This window comes from Ictidomys tridecemlineatus, chromosome X, assembly GCF_052094955.1.
Source record: "Ictidomys tridecemlineatus isolate mIctTri1 chromosome X, mIctTri1.hap1, whole genome shotgun sequence".
NCBI classification, from domain to species: domain Eukaryota; kingdom Metazoa; phylum Chordata; class Mammalia; order Rodentia; family Sciuridae; genus Ictidomys; species Ictidomys tridecemlineatus.
Window position 1 is genome coordinate 113,035,247 of NC_135493.1, and position 12,095 is coordinate 113,047,341.

Below are 12,095 nucleotides of genomic sequence, written 5' to 3' on the forward strand. Positions count from 1 at the left end.
CATCTCCAAGTTCCACTCAGATTCCAAGATGGCTGCTGGAGCTCAGGCGATCATATATGTACTCCAGCTAGCAGAAAAGAAGGAAGAAGGAAAGTCAAAAGAAACATTCCAGATTCTACTCCTTCTTAAAGAGGCTTCCTGGACACCCCATCCAACAACCTCTCTTTGCATCACATTGGTCAACCTGCCTGCAAGATAAGCTAGATAATGTAATCTTTCCACTGCTTCTATTAACATGTAAAAGAAAACTAAGATTCTATCCCCAAGGAAGAAAGATAATGAGTGGTCTCAGACATAGAAGGATAACATTTTCATCTTTTATCATTTAAGCATTAGTAGAGATAAGGGACCTGAATAAATTACTTTAGGAGAGAATAGAAAAGTGCTAGAATCTGAGGAGGGTAGAAGGAAGGAAGCAAAACTAAACTAGAGAAGGAAAGTTTTAAAAAAAAATCCAGTGCTTGGCACTTACTAGTCACTAAAGAAGAAATTGTGTGCTGGGGCTGTGACTCAGTGATAGAGCGCTTGCCTAACATGTATAAGGCACTGGGTTTGATCCTCAGCACCACATAAAAATACATAAATAAACAAAATAAAGGTATTGTGTCCATCTACAAAAAAATAAATAAAAAATAAAAAGAACTTGTAGAGGGGAAGGGGAAGGGATGTAAGGGTAAAATTTCTAAGCTGATTCTACGCCGCAAAGCCTGAGTTAAAGTGTAAAAGACCGGGCACTGTAAAGTTTCTAGCCTGCAAGGCCTGGGTTAAAAAATAAAAGACCAAGTATTGTTAAATTCCTCTGCTACCCCCCAAACCTGTAATCCCTGTAGCTGTTAGGACAATACTGGAAGTGCCCAGTAAATATTCCCACTGACTCCCTGGTTGTCTAATAACCTGGGACTCTGTGTAGTATGTCATGTAGGCATTTAGGCCCTAAAACCAATCAGTTTGAATGTGTACCCCGCTTAGGAGTGACCAATCACCCCTGCCCTGATTATTCCCGCCAATGAATGTACTAATCATGTCTCAGAGTTGTTGTTCAATTTTCCCGCGCCTCAAGATGATTTGTTCTGATGTATACAAAGCCCCCCACCCTCTCCAAAAAGTGTACTTAAGCTCTGCTTAACCTCTGCTCGGGGCTCTGGGCTGCTCTCGCTTCTTGAGTGAGTCTGCCTGGAGCCTCAGCGCGCTGAATTGGATCCTCAATAAACTCCCTCCTGCTTATTGCATGAAGCCAGTCTCTTGTGGTCTCTTCCTCCGACACTTTGCCGGACCCTTACGGGGAGGGATAGAGGAAGGAAAGAAAGAAAACAAATGAACTGTTCTTCTGTCGATGCTTAGGAAGTAGAGATCTTCTTTTATTGATTTTTCTACTCCTGAAATCCCCCAGCTCAGGCTCTTGGCATCTGATACATTTTGTTCTGCCTTGATAATGTCACATCCTTTGGTCATTTCCTTCTTTACATCATTCTCTGCCACTAAACCATGCATTCTCAATGGGAGCAAAAGGGCCCCAAGGGGGCAAAATTTAGTCCTGGGAGAAGAACCATATCTTAGATATGACAACAGTTGATGACCCTCCAAAGGACCACAAATATATAAAGAGATTAAACAGTGTGCCCGTGGATGTCAAATTTCATTGGGTAAGGTTTGAGGGGAAATCTATTAGGGACAAAAAATATAATGAAGCTCTTTCAGAGGCCGATAATAAAAAAAAAAGTTTGGGAGCACTACATGAAACTATGAGTTCCTTTTTTTTTTTTAATTTTTTAATTTTTTTTAGTTGTCAATGGACCTTTATTTTATTTTATTTATTTATTTATTTATTTTTTAAAGAGGGAGTGAGAGAGGAGAGAGAGAGAGAGAGAGAGAGAATTTTTTAATATTTATATTTTAGTTCTTGGCGGACACAACATCTTTGTTGGTATGTGGTGCTGAGGATCGAACCCGGGCCGCACGCATGCCAGGCGAGCGCCCTACCGCTTGAGCCACATCCCCAGCCCCAACTATGAGTTCCTTGAGGTCTGAGAAGGAATCACTTATTTTGTGTTCCTAGCATAGTACCTGGTAGCCAGTCGGTAGATGAATATTTGTTGAAACATGCATACATTTCCAAAGGGACAGCTTGACAGGGAAGGGTCCAAAGATGCAAAGAAACATTTTATTAATATCAGAGTTTGAAATGGTCAACAAACATATAAAAAATGTTCAATCTCTACCAATCAGGGAAAAAGCAAATCAAAACTCCACTGAGGGCTGGGGATATAGCTCAGTTGGTAGAGTGCTTGCCTTACATACACAAAGCCCTGGGTTCAATCCCCAGCACCACACACACACAAAAGCAAAACAAAACAAAACTATACTGAGATTTCATTTCACTCCAATTTGAATGGCAGTCATCAAGAATATAAATAACAATAATTGCTGGTGAGGATGTGGAGAAAGATATACTCATACATTGTTGATAGGACCACAAATTGGTGCAACCACTTTGGAAAGCAGTACAGAGAATTTTTTTAAAAGAGTATGACCCAGGTATCTCACTCCTTGGCATTTATCCAAAAGAATTAAAATCAGCATATAATAGTGATACAGGCATACCAATGTTTATAGCACTATAATTCACAATAGCCAAGTTATGGAACCAGCTTACGTGTCCATCAATGGACTAAAGGATACAGAAAATGTGGTCTGAATACACAGTGGAGTTTTGCTCAGCCATAAAGAAGAATGAAATTATGTCATTTGCTGGTAAATGGATGAAACTGGAGAACATGCTAAGTGAAATAAGCTAGAATCAGAAAGTCAAAGGTTGAATGTCTTATGTCTAGAAGCTAGAGAGGAAAAAAGAAAAAAATTTAAAAGGAGATCTCATGAAAATAGATAAGAGACCAATAGAGTAGAAGAAAGGAAGTACTGGAGAACAAAATCTACCAAATTATGCTATGTCCATGTGTGACTGCACCACAATAAATCCCATTTATATATATATATATAATTATAATGTGCTAATTAAAATAATAATAATAGAAGGGAGATCAGTAGAAAGCATGAATGGGAGGAAGAAAGAGAGGGAAAAGGAAGATACTGGGGAATGAGATTGATCAAATTATATCATGTACATGTTTGAATATGGCATTATGGATTCCTCTGTTATATATAATTATAATACACTAATTAAAAAAAAAAATCACAGTTTGGAGCTAGCCCTAACTCTTGCTTTCGCCATAAAGCAAGTGAACCCTACCTGCCCATTCAAGGATGTATTTATCTCATAGGTTGATGCAAAGATAATTGATGAAAGAGATAAGATGAAGGTTTTAAGCAGGAGAAAGTGAGAAAAAAGGCAATATATTTCAAAAGTTACCAAGAGAATGGAAAAGAAAAGGCCAAAGTAGGGAATGTGGAGAATATTTATTTTCATCTACCTCTTTATTTGTTTCCATCTTCTCTATTTGACATTAGTATTTTTTCATTTTCTACCTTTTATGCAAGTTTTTAACCCTGAGTAAATATCTAGGAAGACATGGAAACTTCAAAGATAATTTGTCTTAGGGCTGGGGTTGTGGCTTAGCAGTAGAGCACTCACCTAGCACCTGTGAGGCCCTGGGTTTGATCTTCAGCACCACATAAAAACAAATAGATAAAAATAAAGATTTTGTGTCCAACTACAACTAAAAACCAAATATTTTTAAAAAGAGCATAGTCCTCCTTTAAACAAAATAATAATTTGTCTTTTGGAAAATGAGGGAAAGTCTGAAAGGTATGTCTCACAACAAATACAATATTATTTGAAGCAGTGGTTCCCAAGAGTTTTGGAGTTTTGATGTGTGATAGCTGAACATATGAACTAAATGTAAATTGTACACACACACACACACACACACACACTCACACACACTCACACACACACACACTTGACGAATGTTTTGCTATCCTATAGAAACAACCTAAAAGGAAACATCTTGTGTGGGGCTTCACAATTTTTGATTACTTTTTGATTCACTTTCATTCCTTTTTGTGGCCAAATTATATGGATATACCGTATTTTATTTATCCACTCATCAGTTGAACTCTTTATATTTTCTAGATACAAGTCCCTTATTAGATATATGATTTGCATATATATTCTTTTATTCTGAGGGTTATCTTTTCATTTTCTTGAGGTTATCATTTGAAGTACAATGATTTTCAATTTTGAAGTCCAATGTATTTATTATTTTGTTGTTTTTGTTTGTGTTTTTGGTATCACATCTAAGAAACCATTGTTTACTTCAAGACCAGGAAGATTTAGGCCTGTGTTTTCTTCTAAGAGTTTTATTGTTTTAGCTATTATATTTAGGACTTTGATCCTTCGGGGGCTAATTTTGACATATGATATAATGTAAAGTTCCAGCTTAATTCTTTTGCATGTTAATATCCAGTTGTACCAACACCTTTGTTGAAAAAGACTATTCTTGTCTATTGAATTGTTTTGGTATATTTGCTAAAAATCAATTGACCATATATATGAGTTTATTTCTAGTCTCTTACTTCTTTTCCATTAATTTATATATCTGTCCTTATGCCTGTAACAATTAGTGCAATTTTGCAGTAAGTTTTGAAATAACTTAGTTTTAAAACAAATTTGTTCTTTTTAAAGATTGTTTTTGGCTGTTCTTAATCCCTTTCATTCCCAAATGAATCTTAGGATCATCTTGGTAATTTATATATTTTTTAAAAAGTGCCAGCCTAGATTTTGATAGGGATTACACTTGAATTTGTAGGTCAACTTGGAGACTATTGCTGTCTTAACAATATTAATTTTTCCAATCAAAAACATGATCATCTGTTCATTTATTTAAGTCTTGAATTTTTTCCAACAATTTTTTGTAGTTTTGAGAGTATAAGTTTTACTTTTTTAATTTTTGGTACTGGGGATTAAACTCTGGGTGCTTAACCAATGAATCACATCCACATTTTAAATATTTTATTTAGAGATGGGGTCTCACTGAGTTTCTTAATGCCTCGCTAAGTTGCTGAGCCTGGCTTTGAACTGGGATCCTCCTGCCTCAGCCTCTGGAGGTGCCGGTATTATAGGCATGTGCCACCACTGCCAGTTAGTTTTACATTTTTTGCATTAATTTTATTCCTGACCATTTTGTTCTGTTTGATGCTATTGTAAATGTAATTGTTTTCTTAATTCCATTTTCTGATTCCTCATTGTAAGCATGTAGAATTAAAATTAATTTCTGCATATTAATCTTTTACCCTACAAAACCTAGTGATTTTTTAATGTATTTCTTGAGATTTTCTATATGTAAGGTCATGCTATTTGTGAAGACAGATTATTTTACTTCATATTTTCTAACCTGGCTGCCTTTTATTTCTCTTTCTTGCCTAGTTTTCCTGGCTAGAACCTCCAGTACAATATTTAATTGAAATATGAGAGCAGATTTTCTTTCTTTCTTTTTTTTTCGTTCCTGATTTTAGAGGAAAGCATTCCATCTTTTACCATTAGCTGTGCGTTTTTCAGTTTTTCATAGATGCTTTTTATCAGATTGAGGAAGTTCCTTTCTATCCCTAATTTATTATTTTTTGTTGATGGATTTAGTTTGCTAGTATTTCATTTGGATTTTTTTTAATGTCCATTTGTGAGAGATCACGGTCTATGGTTTTCTTTCCTTATGATGTCGTAGTCTAATTTTGTTATCAGGGTAATACTGGCCTCATAGAATGAGTTGTGAAGCAGATCCTTCCTCTTTTATTTTTTGAAAGAGTTTATGAAGAACTAATATTTGTCTTTGTCTAAACATTTGGTAGAATTCGCCCATGAAGCCATTAGGTCTGGGCTGCACTACCATTTCTTTGTGGTTAGTTCTTTTTTTTTTTTTTTGGTAGTTGTCGATGGATCTTTGTTTTATTTATTTATTTATACATGGTGCTGAGAATTGAACCCAGTGCCCCATACATGCCAGGCAAGTGCTCTACTACTGAGCCACAACCCCAGCCCTTGTGGTTTGTTTTGATTTCATATTTGTTTTAAGTATTATCTGATTTTCCATTTCTTCTTGAGTTCATTACATTGGTTTGTGTCTTTCTAGGAATGTGTCTATGTTGGCATACAGTTGTTTATAGTATTCCTATATAATATTTTCATTTGATTCTTATCAGATAAAAAAAAGTGAAAGAAGTGCAGGGCGTGGTAATGTACACCTGTAATCCCAATAGCTAGGGAGGCTGAAGCAGGAGGATCGAAAGTTCAAAGCCAGCCTCAGCAAAAGCAAACCACTAAGCAACTCAGTGAGACCCTGTCTCTAAATAAAATATAAAATAAGGCTGGGCATGTGACTCGGTGGTTGAGTGACCCTAGCGTCAATCTCAAGGACCAAAAAAAAAAAAAAAAAGTGAAAGAAGTTTAAAAAGTAGATAAATCTTGAGTAGAACTTTCTCAGAATACTCTGAGAGCAAAACTTGCCTCATTTATAGAATCTGAACTTGGAGTTGCCCACTGTATAGCCACTGTGGAAAAACGTGTGGGTTGGAGGGCAGGATTGGGGCATTGTAAGGCAGCTTGGAGTAAGGAAAGATCATTCTGGATGCTCTAGATCTCACATTCTGACAGAAATCTCAGTCAAGTGACAAGGTAACACCTGAAAAGGGACACCCAAATTACTTGCACATATGTTCTTAAATAGTATCTTTAATCCAGGGTTTCTCTACCTTGGCGATAGTTATGTTTTATTCTGGATAATTCCCTGTTGTGGAGGCTGTCCTCCAAAGGATTCAAAATATGGCACCCTGGTATACTGATTTTTTAAAATTAAAGGACATAGACAGCAACAAATCCTGGAAGAGGCTTTCTCTGAAATCTTGTCTGCTTAAAGTCCCTAAGGAGCTAACAGGTATCTCCATTCCCTTCCCAGAATGTTAACTAAATTCCTAAGAGGGATTTTTAACTAAATTCCTAAGAGATACTAAAGTCTGTCAGTACACCTGGACAGACTTTTGTCACACACCATTGTCTTCTACTTTGGTCCCATTCCTTTTTCCAAAAAGAATCATTTACAAATCATCCTCAGTTCTGCAGGCCAGACTTTGACCTTGGCCATTGTGTGTTCTCCAAACCAAACATTGTGTGTTCCCCTAAAAATCATTTACTATTGCCCTAAAAATTGTCTACAATCCCCATTCTCCATTTCCACTATAAAAAAGGGAGTATATAAGTTTCCAAATATTATTGAGCTCATGAATAATCACAAATCTGAAATTTTACCATGTTGTGATTTTTTTCCCTTTGCACATTAATGTATTTGTCTGCCTTTCCCCCTATTTAATCTTTGTCAAGTTTATTTCAGTGGATAGACTCTGGTGGAGGGGAACTTTTCATTCATATCTACATCTCCACACTGTAGAACATTTAGCAGAATCCCTGACCTCTACCCACCAGATGCCAGGAGCACTCCTTCCACAATGCAGTTGCAACAATCAAAAAGCTCTCCAGACATTGCCAAATGTGCCCTGAGAGGCAAAGTCACCTTCTGCTGAGAACCACTGCTTTTTCCTTAAGAACATCTACAGGGAAGTATAGAGAAAAATATGTCAAACTGATAGTATTCATATTTTTGTATTAGGTGTGGTACTTCTCGGTGTATATTTACTTGCAACATCTAAGATAATTTTGATTATTTGATTGTCAAACAGTTTAACCTTATGCTTCTAATTTAAAATGTGTATGTGAGTAATTGATTTAGGCTGTAACAACCAGTTTATCATGCTTGTCAACAATATTAGAACATTTGAAAGAATTTATTTAGAAGTTTAATTTATTAGAGTCAGTGATCCTTTCTTTCTTTCTTTCTTTTTTTTTTTTTTTTTTTTTTTTGGTACCAGGGATTGAACCCAGGGATGCTTAACCACTGAATCACATCCCCAGACCTTTTAATTATTTTGAGACAGGGTCTTGCTAAATTTGCCCAGACTGGCCTCAAACTGTTTCAATCTCCCAAGTAGCCCCAGCTACTCTGTGTGGGCCACTGAGCCCAACTCCAGTGATGTTCCCTTTTTTTTTTTTTTTTTTTTTTTAGTTGAGGTAGACACAATGTCTTTATTTTACTTTATGTGGTGCTGAGGATAGAACCCAGTACCTCACGCATGCTAGGTCAGCACTCTACAACTAAGCCACAACCCCAGCCCTCTGGTGATGTTCTTAAGGAAATCTTGTTCAGAAAGGACAGATGCACTTAGAAAATAAAATATGTAAAATGTTTAAATTCCTGAAAAATTAATTAATCATAAGAGTCCCTGTAGGACGTTGGGGGTTGTGGCTCAGCAGTAGAGCGCTCGCCTAGCATGTATGAGGCCCTGGGTTTGATCCTCAACACTATAAAAAAATAAATAAAATAAAGGTATTATGTCTATCTACAACTAAAAAATAAATATTTTTAAAAAAGAGTCCCTGTAAAATTTTGATAAAATGCAACTATATTTATAAGGAAAACAATAACATTTGTAAATTCAATTTAAAAGTTTAAGAAAGATCTGTTTTTAAAGTTGTTGATTTAATTTGAATCAAATATTATTTCCAAAAACAAAATTAGCCTCTGAATAATATTTTCTTTGTGCTGAGGCCATTCTTGAGGACACAAAAGAACTTCACATTGACAATGAACAGTTAGTTGCCTCATAAGGGGTGTAACCCATGGTTTTACACATAGTCCCTGGGGACTCTGAGGAACAGCCTTACGTCCTTGTTTCACAAAATCACTTTCTGGAAAGATGAATAAAACGTATGACTAAAAATGAGAAAATCAACAGAATAATGTAGGGAAGAGAATTCCCCCAAAATGAGGGAAAATAGAAAACGTTAAAGTTTGGGAGATTTAAAATTTTGTTTGGAAGGGAGAAAAACTTCAGGATAAGGTGTCAATACTCTCTAGTTTTTGGAAAACATGGAATAGAATGATATTGTAAAGTAGCTAGAACACTCTTTTTTGCAATATTAATGCACGTTCAAATCACTTTGGGATCTTATTAAAGTACTGATTTTGATGTAATAGGGCTGGAGTGGGGCTTGAGATTCTGCATTTCCAACCAGTACCCAGGGGGTTGTGCCCATCCTGGTTCTAGAACCACACTAGAAGTGGCAAGAAGTCTGAAGATCAGCCATTATAATTCTGTTTTCTAAGGACAAGACTTATCCTTAACATTCATAAGCAAATATCAAATATCAAAATAACTTCTGCCCTCAAAAAGGAGGATAAAGAAGTGAAAAGGATTTTAGTTGGTGATCTCTCCCATTTATTATTATAGGTGCTGATCAAGGCTCTCTTCCTCAGAGGTATGAACACAGGAACTGATGTCAGCTTGCTTATTCGAACTGAGTTTGCTAAATAGCAACACTCCCCGGGGCGCAGTGGTACACGCCTGTAATCCCAGTGGCGCCTGAGGCAGGAGGATGGAGAGTTCAAAACCAGCCTCAGCAATTTAGCGAGGCCCTGAACAACTCAGTGAGACCCTGTCTCAAAATGAAATACAAAATAAGGCTGGGGATGTGACTCAATGGTCTAGTGCCCCTGAGTTCAATCCCTGGTACTCCCCTCCACCGCCCCCGCCCCCCCAAAAGCTAAATAGCAACACATGTAGATCTTCATGATGGGGTCAAGAATGTTGAATGTTCCAGAATATAGCAGAGAGTGTACACTAGTACAAAAAGCATAGGGTTTCTCTTCTTCCCTGGGACAACCAGATTTTTGCATCTCAGGCTCTGACTGCTCTTGCTGCATGAGCCTCAAGATTGGGAAAGGAATGGGTCTGTGTCTGAAAATTCAGGGTCATTTGAAAAATTAACAATTCTCTAGGCAAAAAAGGAAAACAAAGTGTTAGAAGAATCAGAAAATAACTTTATCAGTAGCTCATAAAATGAAACTGGGTGAGCTCTCAGGGGACAAATACTATGTTCCATTATCTTGGAGTTCAGTTTGTTGGTTTCTGAATCTGTTTGATAATATGATGAACCCTAAGTCTACAAGACACAAAATCAGTTCTTGTCACAATGCCAATGGGTTCTTTGATTGTCAAATTTCACTTGCACATAGTTATCTTCAAAGTGCAGGTATGACAAATCCATTTGAAGCAAACATTTTTAAAAATTAGTAACAATGCTCTTGCTATCTGAATGAACTCTCCTTCTAAATAGAAGATTCTAAACATGGTGACTTTTGAAGAACAATCCTAGTTGTATGAAATACATTTTTCCTTTTCTAAACCTAAAAAGAACTGTATAGCTAGCTATCCAGCATTTCCACTAAAGAAATGCAGAAGTAGAATCTATTTTACCAAATTTTTTTAAAAGACAAAATAAAATGTGGTTATGGGATTTTTCTCTTATAAATAAAACATATTTGTATTTTACATCTTTAGTGAGTTATTTGGAAGGAAATTTTTATTTTAGTAAAAGATAGTCCAAAGAATAAACTATTAATACTGAGTCTAGAAAAAATTTGAGGACAGGGATGGAAATATTGAAAGAAAAACTTGGGGGGGGGGGTACCAGGGATTGAACCCTGAGGAAATAGAGGCCCCCAAAGAGTCAGTATTTGTGATAAAGAACTCAGGTCCCCTGATTTGTCAAATATTCTAAAAAGAAGCCACTGTAACACTGATTGAGGTGGGTGGAGAGAGATGTTCATTTTTAAAGGAAAAAAAACCCCTACAATTTATACCTTATTAAATTATCAACTCACAAAAGCATATAGGACACTCACTAAAAGAGACAAAAGAGGATCTAACTTAAAACTAACTTACATTATTTTGAGGAAAAAAAATGTATGACTGTGTTTCCAGAGACAGGATCAGAATGAGCCTCATAAACCCAAAAGAATGTAAGGAGTGGTAGATATGCTAAGTTTTAGCATAATGCCTCTAGTCTTTACTGGGAGGGGGGAAAAAGAAAAAGAGTAAAGAAAAATAATTGTATTTTGGACAGGTACAGTCAAATTTTGTGGAAATCTCACATCTGTCCCTGGAATGCAAAGGATCATCAATTTTGAAGATATCTGGATTCACTAAGAAAAATACACTATTCATGAAATTATTCAGTTATTCAGTCAGCACAGCATTTGTTAAGCACCTGCTTTGTGCAAAGTCCTGACACTATGGTAATAAACAAGACAGATATAGAGGTTACAATCTGAGAAGAGTTCTAGTCCCTCATCTTCCAGAGAAAGTATGTAGCCTCAGCAAAAAAATATTAATACTCCATCCTCCAATCAGTCTGTCCCTGGGATTAATATACACCCGAACAGGGAGTGGGAGTTGTCTTTCTTCTCTGGGTTTGCCATTGGGCTGATAAGAACTGTAGGTTTCTATAGCCATGTCTCCTGCAGCTTAGCATAGAAAAAACATTTGTCTAGAAGGAAATTAGGACCAACTCCTGAGAGAAAGAAAGAGACAGGTCAGGGAGAGAAAGAGAATGAGAAAAAAACCTATTAACATAGTTTGAATTCTAAACACACTCTACCTCTGTCTTTCCCAGATAAGAGCTGAAAAATTCCCTTACTTAAACTGGTTTGAGTCAAGTTTCTGTCACTTGTACCCAAAAAGTCCTGACTCAAACTGATCATAGACTTAATGAATGCACAAGTTACAAGAACCTCTGAGGTCATCTAATCCGATGGCTCTCAATGTGGCCCCTGAAACCAGCAGCCTCAGTCTCACCTAGAAACTTATTAGAGATGAAAACCTCTCAGTCCCATCCCAAACTTACTGAATCAGACTAGAGGTGGGCCCAGAACTTAATTTTAACAAGTCATCCAGTTGATTTTTTTTCTTTTTTTTTTTTTAATGTTTTTATTAGTGCATTATAGGTGTACATAATATTGGGGTTCATTTTGACATAATCATACATGTATGGAATATAATTTGTTCCACTTCAGTCTCCAATACGTCCTCTTTCCCTCCCCTCCCTATCTTCCTCTGTTTCCGTTCCTCTACTTTTTTGGTTTTCCTTCTATTTATTTATAATTTTTTTAAAATGGTGTTTTTTAGATTTACATAAAGGTGAAATTCACCGTGGTGTATTCATATATACACATAGCATAATTTGGTCATTCTTA